This window comes from Rhamphochromis sp. 'chilingali' (assembly GCF_963969265.1).
Source record: "Rhamphochromis sp. 'chilingali' genome assembly, chromosome: 4".
Lineage (NCBI taxonomy): Eukaryota > Metazoa > Chordata > Actinopteri > Cichliformes > Cichlidae > Rhamphochromis > Rhamphochromis sp. 'chilingali'.
The window spans coordinates 29,314,473-29,333,769 of record NC_137948.1 but is presented as its reverse complement, the minus strand read 5'-3'; the positions used below and the strand labels follow the sequence as shown (position 1 = coordinate 29,333,769).

At 39.8% G+C, this 19,297-nt stretch overlaps 1 protein-coding gene across 18 annotated transcripts in view; it reads right to left on the bottom strand.

Annotated features, from left to right (window-relative positions):
* Positions 1–15,711, bottom strand: part of sorbs2a (sorbin and SH3 domain containing 2a) — a 55,411-nt gene extending 39,700 nt beyond the window's left edge. For 4 of the 18 annotated variants that reach the window (XM_080880143.1, XM_080880128.1, XM_080880139.1 and 1 more), the window contains exons 1-2: positions 15,113–15,709; positions 7,047–7,198 (exon numbers count right to left, since the gene is read on the bottom strand). The gene's annotated coding sequence lies outside the window, so the exon portion shown is untranslated. Of the gene's footprint in view, positions 1–7,046; positions 7,199–15,112 lie in introns of all 18 variants that reach the window. The other 14 variants (XM_080880140.1, XM_080880145.1, XM_080880129.1 and 11 more) reach the window with 9 other exon arrangements.
* Positions 15,712–19,297: the final 3,586 nt, after the last annotated feature.

Sequence of the window (19,297 nt, the reverse complement as noted above, 5' to 3'; positions counted from 1 at the left end):
TGGCAAATAAAATCCTAATATTTGTGGGAGTGCATGAAGACAACATGGGATACTTTCTGTCCCTCAAGACCTAATCCTCACCCTCATACCCTGTGTCCTCATAAATCTTGCTCTCAGAAACAAACACGCACACATACACACGCACACGCGCGCAGGCACCCAGGGGTAAATCATGGGTCTGGCGTCGCAGGCTGTCGGCGTCCAAATGATGGTCAGATTATAAACAGCATCATGTTTCTTGGGGACAGATCAGCGGCGACACAGCAGCTGTGGCCGTGGTGTAATATTAAGGCTACACACTGGAAGTAAAACACTCCGGGCTCAACACCTCAGTTCAACTCTGCCTGCTTGTCAATATAGAGCTTTTTAAAGCTTTTAAATACAATCTAGCAACCCCGTCTAAAGCCTGGGATAGACCATTAGTAGCTCTTTAGCATGTGCCTCACTCTATTTGAAAGAAAGTTTCCAAAATAATCCTGCAAATACTCCCCTAAAATGCTTACTGTGTTGCTTGAAAAGGAAGCCTGGAAATAAATGCAGACAGACCAAACATCTGATACTCTGTCAGCTCTCAAAACCTTAAATAAATACTCAATAATAAAGAAGAGGACTTTGTTTTCCAGCAAGATGCTTTGGATTCTTGTACTACTTTTTAAAGTTGGTATGTCAAGTTTCTTTCGAGACATTTTTTGTTTTTTTTTTACTTTGCTGTGGTTTTTCCACCGACTGTAATTTAGACATCGGTTGGCCACTCTGGAGACCAGTGTGTATATAATTACTGAGTGTAATAGCTGTGGGACAGCAAATATACAACTCAGAGCTAGAAGCTGCAGAAAGCTGTGATGTCCAGTATCGGGGCCATCAAGTCTCGTTAGTCTGCCATGTGGCCCTCTGAGACCTACCTGGTTTACATTATTGGACTAATAGGGCTTAAACTTTATAAACTTTATTTATAGACAAGAGACTGTTACTGTAAGAGGAAGTTTGTGTTGTTTTGTGTCAGTACTAGAAAAACATTTTTGCTAATCTGAGTTTCTCACCATGAGCCGTTTTCTTAATTTTCCTTCCCTTCATCACATGGTAAGCTTAAACAGGAAGACTTTTAATATTGTTGACTTAATCAATCACGTGTTGACACAAATGTCCTTCTGAAAACAACTGATAAGTTTGAGTACATGTATGGGAAATTCCATGTGTAATCTGAGCGCTGTTTTAATTATCTCATAAAATCCGAGCGGAGACAGCACAACAAAGCTGGACCACCAAAGACCGGAAGGAACAAGTGCCTTTGCCAGTATTAACAAAAACAAAACAACAACAGTCACTTAGCTAGGATGCTGTGAAAAATAAAGATATGCCCTCAAAAAGTGTTCGACAGGATACCATTAGTCACTGACTGCTTTGACATAAACAAAACAAGAGTCTTAAGAATAAACATGCCACCATCTTTTAGGGGGAGTACTTAAAGAGCTGAGAGAAGCACTTTTCAATATCATGTGCCTGCTAAACGGACCTTATACAACTGATGGTGTTTTCTTATAAGCTATAACTGCATTGAAAAAAAATAATTATAAAAACAATACTTTGCTGTTCAAGATTATGCAGAAGAGTGTGTATGGGGGAAAATCACCAGGTGAGAGTGAATGGTCATTAGTGATGAGGGGACATCAGCCTCAAAGGTTCTGGTACTGAAGTGGTCACTCACTAAGATGCACTCACAGATTAAAATTTGTAGCAAATCTGTTAAAAGTGTTGCATATGACCCTGAATGTCCCACTGGAGGAACATCTGAGACCAACTCTGTGTGCACACAGTCCTGCAAAACACGAAGCCAGCCTGCTTCAATGGCAGCTTTAATTACATTTACATCAACATAAAGGCCAAAGTTAAACCAATGTAAACTCTGGCTGACTGAAACTGTACCTACTCTTTAAATGATCAATTGGTCTTGAGGAAAGAAAATATGTAAATCAATGCAATAAGACCACTGTATATGATAGCTTTATTGGACTATGAGTAATCAATACATTTAATAGGTAGCATTTGCAGTATATTAAATCTCTGTATTTTACACAGAACTGAGAACAACAGACTCAGAGCTGCCCGGATTCATCATCCGTATGATGTCAGAAAAACAGAACAGCTATATATCAACTTTATGTCCAGCTTGGTTTGGCTGTTGCTGCTTACTTGAAGGTGAGGCTGGGCATGCCTCTCCATATAAAGTGACTTTGATATTTTGGGCCTCTGTTTTGACAAACTATAACCACAGCAATGTCTTCTTTGACTTCTTGTCTGTTTACAGTTGAGATTTGTGCACATAAGTTGCGTAAATCAAACAAACCAATTTTATTGTTACTCTTTATTTTCTGGGGAGACCAGCTGATGTGCCCGACTGCACTCTAAGGGTGGGGAAAATGTTTGATACAACAGAGCATTGAAATATTTTGCATGGCAATATTGTATCAATACAGGGGCACCAAATATCAAAAACTATAAATGATAACTCATCCCAAGATGAGCAAACTTATATTAAATCAGTTCACCTGAAAAAAACAAAACAAAACAAAAACAAACACTGGACACACTTAGCTTGACAAAGTTGCCCTTTTAATTTAGAACAAGTTAACGGCGCAGTCACACAAGTAAAATATGACAGCGGCCTCCGTACGTCACCAAAAGTCAGAGGCAGCCTGGTGATTGTATTGAATTTTCCCCACGTTCTGCCACATAACCCGTGGTGACTACCCAGAACTTGAGGGCGTTGTACACTCACAACCACTCTGATCTGATTTTAATGCAAAAAAATAATAGATGTGAGACAAGTTTGTCAATATCTTTCTTATCCAATAAGATACTGACAAAGTATAACTTTCTGAACATACTTCGCAGTTGAAAAAAGGTGATGAATCACAGTTTATGTTATTGCAATACTCAGCATATTGCAAAATGTTAAAACAGCTTTATCAATGTTCAAAATGCTTGTTACAAGCTTCAGTGAGAAAAAGAAGAAGCAAAAAACAAAAAATACTGCAGCAGAAATATTAATGGACACGAGTTGGAATGTGTGCTCTGCGTATTACCTGTAGGGATGCTACACAGTAACAGCCAGGCCAGTGCATTTTACGCAGATACAACAACAGCAAACAGAGAAATCTGGAAAACCTATCTAGGAGGAATCAGAGAAAACAAACTCCTTTTTTAAACAGGGAAACAGAAGGTCCCGGGAGATTCAACATAAATCTCAGTCAAGACATGACCAGACTGAAACCAAACCGACGGGGACAACAACCCCTCCAAAAAAGGCAGGATTTAGCATTGCTTCATTCCTTAATTACTGAAACTGAGCCAAATTTTTTGCTTTTTTTTCTTCAGTGTTGCATTTTTGTGGTAAAAATGTGGGGAGTGTGGGATTGTGGTAAAAGAAACGAAAGAATCAAAACAGTAAAAAGAATTGCCCACTGTGCTTTAAATGGACACTGTAGCCACGTTAGCCCAACAAATGTTAATAAAAGTAAACATTGAAATAGTTTATAAGCCTTTTAATAAAGCTGCAGAGGAAGCGTTAAGAGCTTGTAACCTTTTCCTTTTTCAAATAATGAAGAACATAAAAAAAACAAACAAGTTTTTGTCTATGCTTAATTTAAAACTCCAAGTATCTTGGCATCATTTAGCCACACAAATGTCCTAACAAAGTAATGAAAAATATAACCTCCCATAATGGTGGCAACAAAGTCAGATTTAAATATTACATTCAGAAAGCGATGAGTAATCCATGTCACGGTGATTTTAAGCACTTTAACACAGAGGCATGTGTCAAAATCTCTGCTGAGCAGCGGTGTTAAAAATCCTTTAATGGCCACATCACAATGATTCCTGGTAATATGCCGGTCATTTCCCATTCATATGATTGAGGTGCTATTGTTTCAGCATGCTGCCTTTCCTACATACCTTAAGAAACTTCTGACCTGCAATTCACTTTAGAAAAGCGGATTACTCGAACCATGAAACAGTTTAGGCCCCGCACTCCAGCCTGTTAGAAGTATGTTAAATACCCGTCCATACCACTAAATCTGAATAAATGGTCTTTAATGATTCCTTTAAAAAAACGAAACCTTTCTAAAGTACAAAACGAACAGCTTCAATCCTCAAGCAGAACACAGTTTAAGCCTCTCACAAAAGCTCTAAAGTATTTGTTGTTAGATGCAGGAATGTTTTGTCGGTGCCATGTTACTGTTCTACCAGCACATTACTGCCAGTAGTTGAACAACAACCACTTGCAACAAAGTCTCTGTTATCAGCCTTGTTTGCTCAACCTTGCCACTCATTAGCGGACCCCCCTCCCCTCTGGCTGTAAGAATGGACAGGGGAGGTCAACACACTGACCCTGCGTGCCCACTCACTGCCCATACGGCAAACAACAGAGAGTGTGTTCTCCAGATTGCATCACAACGACGCTAACGAGCACAGCCATTGGCCCGAGAGCACTAATGCAATTATGTAACACAATCCCTGGTACTTTGAGTCGGGGATATGGGAGAAAAAGAATGAATTGGATGTGACACTTGGTGGGTTTGTTATCTCAGTCTTCCTATACAGAATTTATGATGTGCTCTGTGTGTAAGGAGAGAGCAATTTAAAAATTAAAAATAAAAAAGTGCATAGAAATCTAATAAAATCAAGAGATGAAGAGAAAACCTTCCTATTGTGTTGTGTTTAGTGAAGGAAGTGCAAAATAACTGGCATCCTACTGAAAATGGAAATTTATATTAGTTGCATTATGTAAGCTCTGTGCCAAAAGCTGCCCGAGGACACATCTGAGCAGCCCCGCTCAACAATACATTTAGAGCTGCCACAGTTTCATGCCGGCTCCTTAAGAATAAGCACAACACACACAAAGATATCTAACAAAAGCTTGAAAACTATTATTCAGACTGCAGCCCACACAACAAGCTAATATAGGCAGAGCTACGAGAAGATAATAGAGTGAGCAAATGAGAGGACAGTGTGACATTAGGCTAAATGTCAAAGCAATTTCAAAGATGAAGCTTGAGCGTTTCCTGACTTGTCATTTTGACGTAATGTAATAGTCAAGCTCCAGCTTTCTGAGTGAAGGAAGAACAACTGTTGTTCAGCTTGGAATCTGAAACATTTTGAGTTTAAAATATGATGTTTGAACTACAAATACCATCAGCCGATGAAAACTATTCATTACAACTTGGTGTGGACTTCATAAAAGCAATATTTTCCTTTGTGCTTGCAGAGGATGCAGAAGTTAGTTTTTCCACATGCTACGAGTAAACACGCCCATCTCGAGGGCGACAAAGTGTGACGAGGTAAAGAAATGTATCCTGAAAATATGCAAACACGTCAGAGAGATGACAACAAAAAGAAATTCCAAATTACAATATGTAAAACAAAGTGTTTACGTCTAAGACTTTGTTAAGACAAACAGTTCAAAAATATATTTTTTGATTTGAGACAGGAGGTACGCTGAAGCGGCAGGGCTATCTGTTGTGCCCAAGATTAAATTCCCCATGCATAGTCTGGATTCCCCAGGTACCAGTGTTAAGTGTCGAGCATGAAGACAAGAGGAACTTGATTAGAGGAGGCGCTATATTTAATGCCATTAGCCGTGACCTTTTAACCTCGAAGCTGGTCAAGAACATTAGAAAAAACTTTTTCCTATTTCCAGGATTCTAGATATTTGCATGAGAGCCTCAAATAAGAGCCTTGCATTCGCTTTGATTCAGTAAAATAAAAAAATTTTCAGCTTTAGAACAAACAACCAGTAATCAGGAATGCGGAAAAGAAGGGCTGAAACAACAGCCCGGGTAAGCTCATAATCATAACTACCACAAAATATTCTATCCTTAATTTTAAACACAGACATTGCAGAAAAAAAAATCCCTGATTTCATGCCAGATTCATTTAATTTTTCTAATAACACCAGCTTCATAGAACTGCCACTCCACATGACACACATCTAACCAAGCAAATGCCATCAGCTGAAGAAGAAAACTATTCATTACAATGAAGCGTGGACTTTATAAAAGCAACAAAAAGATTTATCTAACCAAAAAACCTTTACAAAAGTATCGCTGACCTCTGCAATCAGTTTTAATGAGGCTGGAATGACGTATATGAATGAAGAAAAAAAAAAAAAAAAAAAAAAAAGAAGAGGTTGCCCTGTGACGTTTGCAGGGAACGCACAAAGTGACTGTGTATGTGAGATCCGGAAGAAAACAAATCCAGCCGCCCGTGATACAAACCGAGGCTGGGAACCACCCCTTACTGTGTACCCAAGGGGTCAAGGTGACATTCCACAACACCTCTGAGATTGGCCTAATGGAGGAATTGGTGCATGGCTTTTGTTGAATAGGAAATAAGAAACCATGAAAAAAGGCTGTAACAAGAGACTGAAGTATGTAAAAGGGCCCGAAGAGGGAAAGGATTCTGGGGCAAAAGTTAAGAGGTTACGGAGTTCTTATAAATATATTTACAAACAAACAAATACACAAAAATCTGATAAAGTCATGCTCAGGAAGTTAACGCTCACAACTGTAATCTAAGCTTTTTTTGTGATCCTATTTCTTAGGTGACCGCGGTCAAAACCGCTGTTTTTATTTGACACCATTTCCTCTGTCCACTGTCACAAAAGACAAAAATTCTACTCTTGGGCTATAATTTTTGGTTTTGGCAGCACAGATAAATACTATTCCCTTTGGGTGTTTGGGCTGTAAAAGCTATTCGGATCTCTTTTAATTTAAATCTTTTTAAAGCATCTGTGTTCATAACAAGTAAATATAGACACATGACAACCGAGTAGACAGCGCTGCAATATCTGCGTGCCTTGAAGAGGGTCTTTGAAGAAAGCAATATAAGATATTAGGACAGGTTAAATCCAAAATATCCACACTCGGATTTAAATTTGTTTTAATAAAAATGGTTTTCCTGTGAACGCCAACGAAATGCAATCCTGCCCCACTGCAGACAACAGAGTGCAGGTGCAATGGTCCATCAAGTAAAGTAAATGTAACTCTTACCGTCATAAACCCAAAAGACTGGAGAAGTGCTAAGAAGAGTCACGTATGGCGTTGTGACTTAAAGTCCCCCTGTGCCTTCCACTTTCTCTCCTCTGCTCAGGACAAGTATCTCCTCCCGCTCAAGCTTTAGTCCCAAGATCCCCGTTCAATGCCTGGGAAGCATAGAGACAACAGACCGAGGAGAAAGTTAAGAGACGGAGTCGAAGAGTGGGAGTGACAGGGAAAGAGAGTTGCCTGTTTGGGTGAAGCAGTGATCAGATACGGTTATTTTCAGACTCTGGCATGCTTGTCTTTGAGACTGGAAAGTAACCCCCCGGTGTGGATGGGTGGGGGATAAGTGACAGGCCTGAGTATCTCTATTTTGCCACACACATGTTTGCATGCATGCCACGCAGTATAAGCGCACGCATGCCCATGAAGACAAACTACTTCTAAGCACACGTTCACACAATTCATACATTCCAAAGGAGTCGCAGAGTGATTCTACTGTATGCTACATCGGGTAGATACACCTTTCAGATGTTAGGCTCGCCTGAGGTGTGAGAAGGGTGTAAGAGAACCTCAATGTACTCATCTCCTCCTAACAGGTTTTATGTCACAGTGGCCAGAGTTGTCAGTTTGTGGCTATGTAAAGTGGCAGCATCCACACAGAAACTGACAGGAGTCTTAAATCCTTCTCACATGAGATTTTCTTTCTTTCCTTTTTTGTTGTGGTCAGCTTGACTTTGTGTCAAGAATGCTCCCTCGGAGATGTGAATATCCAGCCACATAGACATGACATGCAATTGCACTTTTTCTTTTCCCTTTTTAAATCCATGTAAATACATCTTGTACTGTCAACGTCATACCAGGCTCTAAATATACAAATTATATGACCACTCACCTGTACCATTAATAATCTTTCCCGCGCTGTAATCCATATGGGACTGTATATTTGGAAAATGACCACACACATGCACACAGACGCCGAATATACACAGGAGAGAGGTCAGCCAGAAGCACCTCTAGACCCCAGACTCCCTGCTATTCCTAGAATGATGATGTAACTACTGCTATTAGCATGTCATATTTAGAGCCTGGATACCTAAAACCAGCCAGGCAGCTACTGTGTAACATGCTATTTGGACAACATCCAACGCATCCACTTAAAACAAGTTTTTAACAATAAACAGAAGAGGCGCAAGAATCCGCAACTTACAAATTAAAGTGCGGTAAAGGCTCGGGCAGAGCCGAGGTGCCACTACAAAAGAAATTAATTAGCTTCCATAAACCAAATCCTGAGATATGACAAAAACAGATGAGATTCATACTACAAACCTTCCACCAAACAGTGGGCGGATCTCTTTAGTTTGCTGTCATTTTAAATGTATTTATCTTACTCTACAGTAGCTGACCAGCAACTATTTTAGTATAAGGCCATAAATTAGAAAAAAAAAAAAAAGCTTCATAGGCTCTGCCAAACCTGTTGCCAACTTTTAAATCAAACATGGACACAGCTAAGTCTTGATCAACACTCTCTGTGCCTGCTGTCATCATGCAGATGATGAAGTGGTAATGTAAAAATCCTGTCTACATGGGCACGAATGGATCCAGTGACGAGTAGCGCTCCTCCAACTATGTCTCCCAAACACCTAGGCTTCAGACTTTAGGGTTCCTGAAAGCCCCACAGCAGCGATCAGTGTGTCAACAAACATAATTCATTCATTCATTTCATTCATTCATTTATTTATTCATTTTCAGGCACAACAAATACCTATATTGAACATAAAATACACAAAACAAAAAACAAAACTTGCCTGAAAAAGGAGTGGGACGAAGAAAACTTATTAAATCCCACCCCTATACTCACTCATCAACAAAAAAAAACAATAAACTTCCCGCAGCTACGCCCATCATTGCATACAGACCCATCAACAGCCCCGGGCAGATACAAGCATCTAAGCGGCAGCTCGCAACCAACAATTAGAGCCTTCATAACTGAATACAGAATATATAAATTATAAATTGCATTACCACAGGTAACAGGCAGTAATAACTACAAGTAACAGACACACATACATATACATACATATATATCTACACACACAAGTACATATATGTACATACATACGCACACTTTATTTTTTATTTTTTTATTTTGGAATCCATACCAGCAATGGTAAGAGGACAGACATTACAGAGCACACTAAAACCCATCATTGAGTATACTGTGACCAGACCAACTGTTTGTAGAGAAATTTAAATCTATGAATATTTTTGCATTGTTTCAATTGTAAACTCAGACTGTTCCAGATTTTCACACCACATACAGACACACAAAAGCCTTTACGGGTTGTTCGAGTTCTGGGTAATTTGAATTCTCCAAAGCCTCTCACATTATAAACCTTTTCTCGAATTTCAAATCTAGTTTGTAAATTTGCCGGTAAAAGTTTAGTAAAAGCTTTATACAAAATTATGGATGTATTGTAATTAACCAGATCCTGGAATTTAAGTAACTTTGCCTGAAGAAAGAATTTGTGAGTATGATCTAGATAACCAGCCTTGTGAATAATACGCAGTGCTCGTTTCTGTACTGTGACTAATGGATTAGTTGTATTTTTATATGTATTTCCCCACACTTCCACACAATATGTAAGATATGGAAGAACCAGGGTACAGTACAGAGTACGAAGTGCATCTTTATCAAGGAATTGTTTCACTTTGTTCAAAACTGCGAGGCTTCTGGAAATTTTGGTTTTTATGTGTCTGACGTGGGGTTTCCATGAAATTTTGTTATCAATTATAACTCCCAAAAATTTGTTTTCACTCACATTATCAATTGGTACACCTTCAATGATAATTGGTAATTCTATATTATATTTTAAATTACCAAAAAACATTGCTTTAGTTTTATTTATATTTAATGATAATTTATTTATGTCCATCCATTTTTTTATTAATTTTAGCTCCCTGTTTACAGTCATTACAAGATCAGTATAATCATCGCTACTGAAAAATATGTTGGTGTCATCTGCGAACAGTATGAGTTTAAGTACTTGAGAAACATCAAAAATATCATTTATGTATACATTGAAAAGTTTTGGTCCCAACACTGACCCTTGGGGAACACCACATGTAATACCAAGTTTCTCTGAATGGTAATGCCCTATGCTAACATATTGTTCCCGACCTGTTAGGTAACTTTTTAACCAGTTACCAGCTTTCCCTCGAATACCATATCTTTCCAATTTATCCAGTAAAATTGAGTGATTGATTGTGTCGAAGGCCTTTTTGAGGTCAACAAAAATACCAACTGCATATTTATTTTTATCCAGTGTATCAGTAATTTCTTCTACTGCCTCAATTATCGCCATTGAAGTGGTTCTTTGCGTTCTGAAACCATACTGACCAACATTTATTATTTGATGTTTTTCAAGGAATTTTTCTAATCTTGAATTAAAAAGTTTTTCTAGAATTTTTGAGAATTGAGGCAGTAGAGAAATAGGCCTATAATTGGTAAAACTGTGTTTGTCATTACTTTTATATAGTGGTATTACTTTCGCAATTTTCATTTTTTTTGGAAAACAACCGGACTGAAATGATAAATTACAGATATATGTTAAGGGACTAGCAATATTCAGAATAACCTGTTTAACTACAGACATATTTATGTCATGATAATCCATTGAAGACTTACTTTTACATTTTAATGTGATATTTATTACTTCTTGCTCATTTGTAGCTGAGAGGAACAGTGAAAAGGGATTTGATTTTATATTACTGATATTTTCATTTTTATGACACGGGATGTCCGCTGCTAGTTCAGGGCCAACATTTATGAAGAATTTATTGAACCCATCGACAATATTACTCATGTTGTGATTTTCACCATTTGCATCAGTAAAATATTCAGGATATGATGTTCCAGAAGATCCTTGTTTAATTAAGTTGTTTAACACATCCCAATAATCAAACAGCAGTTGCCCCCCCAGAAACATCTCATCATGTGGGAAGGATCACTGAGGTATGGTGAAAAGCTGACAACTGACAGGTGCTAATGATGCAACCTTGAGGCCAAAATCAGGGCAGTACCAGGGGACCAATAAAGTTCTATCATAAGTGCTATCAACTATAGACTTAATCTTGTAACCTGGCATGACAAACACAAGCAGCAGGATCTGCATCACACATCAAAGCAAACAGATTTTTGACCACATTCCTTACTTGAGATCATATTTTGGCTCTTCTAGGTGTGTCCTACTTAGTGCTGCATGTGGAAGAATGATTTATAAGACAATTTAAAGTAAACGGACAGAGCAGCAGCTTAGTAATGATCTCATTAAAGTACCAAAGCAAACTATTTTTATAGTGACTGACACAAACTCACACTCAAACGCACCGACACTTTGACCTATGAGCCACTCTGGACTACAGTAGCCGTGTCGACATGCTCTCACCCGTACAGTTTCAACACCTAATTCATTATCAGCTTCTCCAAGGCCCTGCCATTCCCAGTTAAGTAAGTGGTAGGATATAAAAAGCAGAAGAGCTGCGCATGTAGTAAGTGTCACTTACTGGAAAACACTTAAATCTGAAGATCAAAAAAGGAAAAGCATATTCACAAAGCAGCGTGCTCTTTAATAGAGATATAATAGTTTAATAATATTTGTTTTTCTACAAACTTTTTTTAACATGTATTACATAACTGGTGTTGTGAACTCCTTCAGTATAACTCATACATTCAGATCTGGCCATTTTTGAGTGGCCAAGTACTGTACTGGTTGGCCCTCTCAAAGACGATTCTAGATTTGAACCAGCTGGTCTGATGGGGGCATTTGCGTGATGAGTTTGCACATTCTCCCTGTCCCCGTTTGGGGTTTTGTTCAGGTTGCTCCAGCTTCCTCTCACAATTCAAAGACACAAATACTAGGTTGGTAGATAATTCTAAAATTGTCATATGTATGAGCGTGCATGTTTGCCTCATGTGGTAGCCCTGTCTATGACGGTATAGTGACTTGCTGAGGGTGTGCCCTGCATTTTGCCCTTTGTCAGTGGGGTTAGGCCTCAGCCCCTAATGATATAGGGATACACGGGGCTTAATCTGATGTATGACAAGCTGGATGTGACCACAGCAAGTAACTGTGGTGTTGCACGGGCTTTTGGTCCACTTTTCTAGATTTACCATAATTTGAAAGCACCTGGCAGGACTTGAATAACATGAAGTGTAACAGAGGTATAGCAGGCCCACTCAGTGTACTCAGAGGCTTAGTGTTTCTGCTGTTTAACAAAGCTGGCTGTGTATTACTTTCTGTGTTTAGCCTTTATATTTAGAAACCTGTGGTTGTTCTTACAACCACTGAAATAGATTAAAAGGCCTCATGACTGAAATAGGATTGACGTGCAAGGATTAAATTAGGGAAAGATCTTGGCTGGAAATACAGGTGAAGATATACTTGTCAACTTGCAGTGTAAGTTTTTAGACTTTTAATTTTCCAGATACAGTATAATTTGAACATCCCTAGCGGTGTATAGATGCAGAGGTTTTTCACAAAGCCAGAAAAATGTGTTCAAGTCCATTTTATAAGATCAGATATTGCCATTTTTACACATTTGATTATTACACATCACATACATATGCACAAGTTTGCCACTAAGCAAACCATATTGGGTGGGATTAAGGTCCCTGTATGGTCATCCGCAGGTGCAACAGAGGCTGGCTGACCTGCGTCTGTGTGCTGTCGCTGTGTACTGTCTCCAGGGGGCAGTGTAAAAAATATGTGGAACAACCGGTAATGTGGGCTCTTGTTTGCACTCATGTTAGTCATTTTGGTTTGGCCACTGTCAAGTCATGATCTACTAGAACGTCTCTACAATGGAGTAGGACTAATAAAGAATCAGAACTGTCCATCACAGCCATTGTTTGTGTTTCCTATCCATGCTTCTTTCATCTCTGTTGTTTTTTGCTTTTCTTTGTCTTTGTGGTAACTCAACTACATTGCACACCACAATCAGCATTTGGCCTCGACAGCAGCTTTTTGGGGCCGTCTCTGTTGCACAGCCAGATAACTAAGCAAAAATGATTCCAATGCAGGACCGTATCAAGTCTTTTTTTGTGCTACAATGTGTTGCTTATTTGTCAGAATAAAGTATCTCTGGTTCAGTAACAAAGAATTACTGATTACTGTGCAAAAAAGAGGATTTCTTTAGATAAAAGTGGCTCAGCAGATGAGATTTTAAAAAAAAAAAGTCATCAGCATGACACTTTATGATGCACGCTACAGGACATTGTTAATGGGCTCTGGGAGCAGGCACACACCACTTCTCAAACACTACTTGAGCCATGACATCAGACTCTGGAGAAGGGCACAGTGAGGGGGAGATAAAGGAGGAAGCAGAGCAGAGGATACAATGAGAAAAGAGAGGGCACCAAAACAAAGAATAGACATGGGAAAATGAGTGTGAGAGAATGATAGAGTGAAATAAAGGCCACTGTGATAGTAACCCCCTCTGCTACATTCTGTACTTTCAGAAGAAAATGTATCACATTCGCCTATTCCCTGACAACCTGCCTTGATCCTCTTTCTTTCTCTCTCCCTCTCGGACACACATGCACCACACAGCTTCTCTCCCAGTAACTCTAAACTAGCAGGTGCAACTGAGTTAGCAACAGAGACACTTAGTTTTGGGCTCTCTGGCCATTAATCAAATCAAAAATGCTATGATTGCTCATTATGAGTGTATATTTAAGTCCCTGTTATTGGTCCTCTGCGAAACAGTCAGTAGCCAACTGTTGCTCGTCACACTGCATCCTGCCCGCTGCTTCCTCATCAGAGACAGAAGTGTGTAGTCACAGAAATACAAGAAAGACAACATCAGAAACACCGGCCAGTATGGCCTAAGGCACACACACACACACACACACACACACACACACACACACACACACACACACACACACACACACACACACACACACACAGCAAAAGACACTCACAAGGCAGGTAGAAAGGTAGGCCTCACTGGGAGTGGTATGTGGTTCCCGGAGTGATAGTGTTACACATCCCCATTTTCCCTGCTCATCCAGCATTCATATGCATCTTACGGATACTATCCGTTGCCCCTCATTACATCATCCGTTTAACCAAGTTAGAAGACTGGACAGAAAAAGCTGTGTTATCCGTTTTATTTTTGTTTGCTTGTTTTGAACTGGGACAGCAATGGCTTTGAGGAAGTCAGACAGCAAGGCAGCAGATGAGTTTTCCTATCTGCATAGAGACTGACTGATAAAGCTTTAATGGCAGATGAATGTGAACTCAGGAAGCAGGAATAAGGAAAAACTGCAACTCAGTGATGACTGTAGGGTGGCCCTGCGCAGAAGCATTGCTCTACATATTACACACAAGATGAAATGAAAGAATTGCAGGGTAACAGTGTTACTATTATCATCATAAAACCAAACTCAATAAGTTATATGTTCTTCGTCCAGTTAGAAAATAAATATCTGCTATACGCTTATATCCTTTTTTCTTACACATACGGGAAACTGTATTGACCAATGCACAAGTGCAAGCTAACAATAGAGATTATCCTAAGCGTTTAAGATCTAGGTTAAACGTGGATATTTCAGTTCATGTTTACAACTATCAGGAGGCTGCATGTTCTTCCCACACTGCTCTCATAATGTCGGTCCTTACGGTTTTAGAAATATTCTTTGTAAAGCTTAAAAGCTTGTGGTTTCGTCATTTATCATCCTCCCAGTCCCAACCGCATCTTCCTCTAATGCACTGGAGACACCAGTCCACCGGAATGCACTTTAAATGGAAACCGAGTCGACCCGACCGCATCCCGGATAAGCTAATTCATTTTCTCGAGTTTCGTCAATTACAACTGCAGGGTCATAACTGCTTGTAAGGCAGTTAAAACAACCCAAATAGCCTTGTTTACCAGCTCTAACACCACGAAATTAAGCCGAGGGTCAGATCTAGTGCTGCTGCTGCTGGTGCAGCTGCTAAAAGCGACGCGGAGGGAGAGATAAATATATAGCCCCCCTGTGTTTTTTAAACAACAAACTGGTAGTGTGTACTTACCTTAACACAGCTGCCACCTCACCGGACAAATTCCCGAAACATGTCTAATAACATGTCTTTTCCATATAAAACGAGTGAAGTCCTCGGACAGGCGCAGAAGTGACACACACCGTGAAGCTACGGCGGCTTCGGGAGCTACTGTGTGATGAAACCGTACACCTGTTTTCAACGCGCATGGATGTTGTGCCAACCTTGACTGAAGGCTACTCCCTCTCTCCCGGGGGGTCACTGGGCCTCGGACAGCAATGCGGTGAAAATAACCTGTCCCCTCTCCTTAAGACACTCCAAGGAGAAGGCGGCACAATTAAGTTACCGCCTGCCTTTCTTTCTCGACTACATGCGCGAGCCGCGCCGCAGTCCCGACCCTAGCGACTCTGGAGAAGAGAAGCGGCGTCAGTCCAGAAATGGACCGGCTCTGCCTCCGTTTCCGTTTTTCGTTATTAGTGAATGATGTCTTGGCTTCGTTCGCAAAATGGCCTCTGTTATTTTCATTCAGCAACAGTCTACCGCGAGCTTCTCATTGGGTCTGCGTGTAGCCATGGCAACGCCCGCGGTTCAATCAGTGTTTGCAGAGGACACACACAGCACACGGGAGGCCTGTGTACGGCTCACCAACAGGAAAGTGTCACTTTGCCTTCTATCTGCAGCAGAAACACACAATAGACTGACCTCAGATATGAGGCGGGGTGCTGACGGTTTGTTTTAATGGTTAGACCATGACACAGGCTAAGGCTCGAAGCCTAAATAAGAAATGATTCATAGATGTTTGCTAGGAATAACTTTGAAGCTGTGTTAAGATTTATATCTATGCTGTCCTGGTAGCATTTTGTCCATCACCATGCTTGTAGGTTTAAATGAGTTCTTTTAGCTACCATGTCCCTACCGTGAGCTGTAGGTATTTGCTTCTAGATACATTTGTTTCTACTTTTTATTATTATTATTTGGCAGCGAAATCTTTTAATTATCAGGAAATACTCTGCTGTGATAGTGTGGGTTTATTTGAGTGCTGACCATAAACTGTATATAAAAGATGCACATGTCCACTATGACATCACCTGGTCATAAGTTTGACATTTTGGCATGCACCATCTAGGTTTTTTGATGATCATATTTGGATATTAGTTTTGAGCTCTGTGTCATCAGCTAATGCTAGCTACCTGTTTTGCGGTTTGGAAAAGGCCTTGGAGGGGACTGGCGTCGGCTCTTGGGATGGGCAGATACACATGCACTTGTGAGAAGTGAATAAATTGAAAAAGAGAGGGAGGGTGAGGAACAAAAATGAGAACAAACTCGTAGCTTGTAGTGCAGGGGCGTCATATATAGATATATAGACAGAGAAGCAGAAGGGGAGTGTACGAGGTGTGGTCCTGCATTTGAAATTTAGATAAATTATCTAAGGTGAGATCTAGCAGAAAGCCAGCAGCTACAGATGCTCAAAGTGGCTACACTCTTCATGCATGACTTTAGGCCATAAAACAATTAAAACAGGTCAGTTTTAATTGTTTTATACGCTCACTGGCTAATGACTTGTCAGTCACATAATATAATCCTCCTCTCTGACACCAGACTTTACAAAACGGACTTAAGGTTTTTTTCATTATGCCCCAAAACATGCAACACAAGTCAGTTTTTACAGAGGTAAAGGGAGAGTGCTGTTATCTCATAGATTTCTGTAGGATCTGAAGCCTTTTATGCAACTACAGGTGTCACCCCCTGGTGGCTGTTAGAAAAGAATGCCTATTTAGGGCACTGCTGCATTGGCTTCACTTTGGAAGCTAAGTGCATTTCCCCCAGCCCCATCCGAACACACCCAGCTATTAAATAATATATAAACTTGATCTACTATAGGCCTTTATAGCCAACAGAAGATATTCTTTATGCACATTTAATAATTTGTCTTTAATGTGTCCAATAATATCTATCTATCTATCTATCTATCTATCTATCTATCTATCTATCTATCTATCTATCTATCTATCTATCTATCTATCTATCTATCTATCTATCTATCTATCTAATTTAATACCTCTTTGTTGTGGCTGGTCTATTTATCTATTTAGGTCTCAGTGTAACAGAGACATAGACTGCAGATGTGTTGTAACTCTAAAGTGAAAGTAAGCAGCTTTTGCTCATAAATTCTTAAAAACCTTTTGAGGGCCATTAGACATGGTCTAGCGAGTTGATACAGAATCACACACAAAGCCAAAAATTTGAGTTGTTCTAATTTTCTAGTAATATGGAAATTATTGAAAACATTATATGCAGGGTTTTCATCTTTAGATGCCAAATTTATGTTTAAACTATGTCTGAATTTGATTTTCAAGTGAGTTTCTTTACTATACTGCACATTTCTGATACATTTTCACTGTTTAATGCTTCAGTAAGAGTGATTATTATTTGTGTCATCTTATAACTTCAATCACATTAACAGCATTTCATCAGCAGCGTTAAAGCTGAGGTGTTATGTTGCCGTTAGCACATCCATAAAGAGCCCTTTCTTCTGTCAGCTTGAAAGCTGTACGAATTTAGAGCATTATTGATGGCTGACCTTTGTGAGGTGTCAGCAAGACCACATCTGTTAGTGTGTATGTGTGCATATGTGTTTCTGTGAGCGCGCGTGTATGCAGGCATCTGCTCGGTCTTTTATCACCAGCACTCATGTGCTGTAAAAGCAGCCCTTACTGTCTGTTACTGTGGTCAAGAGGGTTCCTTTTTATAGGTGATATGTTATCCGCTGGCATACTATCAGGCATGCATTCTTACAGGGCCAGGGAAGACGATGATGATACATTGTGTCTGGTATGCAGAGATCCACAGGAGGTACAGGTATAGACATACCGAGGGAAGAAGCTATGGACTTTAAAGATTCAAGTAATCGAAATGAAATAACTAGGCTAGAATGCCCACCTGGTGGTAGGTTTCAGCGAGTTTCAGCGAGTCTGTGTAAATTGTAGCCTCAGTTTCCTGTTCTTAGCTGACATGTGTTGGTGCTTTTAGGTTCAATGGGCTGTGTGCCCTGAGATGCTGTTCTGCATACCTTGGTAGTAACAAGTTGTTATTTTGACACAGTGTAGCCATTCTCATCTGAACCTCTGGGATCAACAAAAGCATTTTTTTTCCAGCTCGGTGGATTTCTTTTTGCTCTTTCTCAGACCACTATCTATAAACCATAGAGATGGTTGTGTGAGAAAATCCCAGCAGATCAGCAGTTTCCGACGTAAGCCAGTAGCTTAACCAACCTCGCCACATTTAAAGTCACTTAAATCACCTTTCTTTAAAGCTTTGAGCTTCAACAGAACATGTTGACATGCTTAAATGGACTGAATTACTGCAATATGATTGGCTTTTTTGATATTTGGAGATGAACAGATGTACTCAAACAAAGTGGTCAATGAATATAATTGCAAGAATCCTTACCAGTCTCCACTGACGTTCAAGAATCATCCTCAGTGCGGGTGGCTCTCATAGTGCATCGTTCATTTAGTAAAGTCTTAAATGCATTCCAAATACTGACATTAAATACAAGACACACTGAAGCTGGCCACAGCCAGGAGACAACACGCTGCACGTCACACAGAGTATCCCTGTACCTAACCTTTAAACAACTGCAACTGTTTCATTTTCTCATGATTACAGCTACATCATACTGTAGAACTCATTCTAAATAAAATACATAAAAGTTCCCACAAGACACCCTCATAATCTACTGATGTTTTTATATAAATAAATGTATATAAATAAATATATAGCCCTAACATACAGTGTATACTAAAAGCACCCTCGCAGTCTCTCTCAGAATAGCCCACGGGACAAAGGACAGCAGGGTGGCACACTGATCTTGTGAGAAAATGACTCTTTTATCTGAACAGTGGCACTCTGTCACATCTTTCAGTCATTGCTATCCAAAGAGATCCACATTTGGAACAGCTGATACTGAGGTCCACTCGTCTGGCCAGTGTTAAAGAAGTGGTACAGAATGAGTGCATGGCGTATGAGTACAGGAGGACATTGTCTGGGAATGACATCATGCTACTTTCACTTCTATTCCTGACTTACTTTGATGTCTAAGAGCTGAGCAGGTGAAATGCCAAAGCAGATCTGTAAGAGGGCGATGATGTTGAAGTCTACGTCCTCTCTCTGTTTAGCAGAGTCATTAGAGACAGCTCAAGTATTAAAGTAAATCTT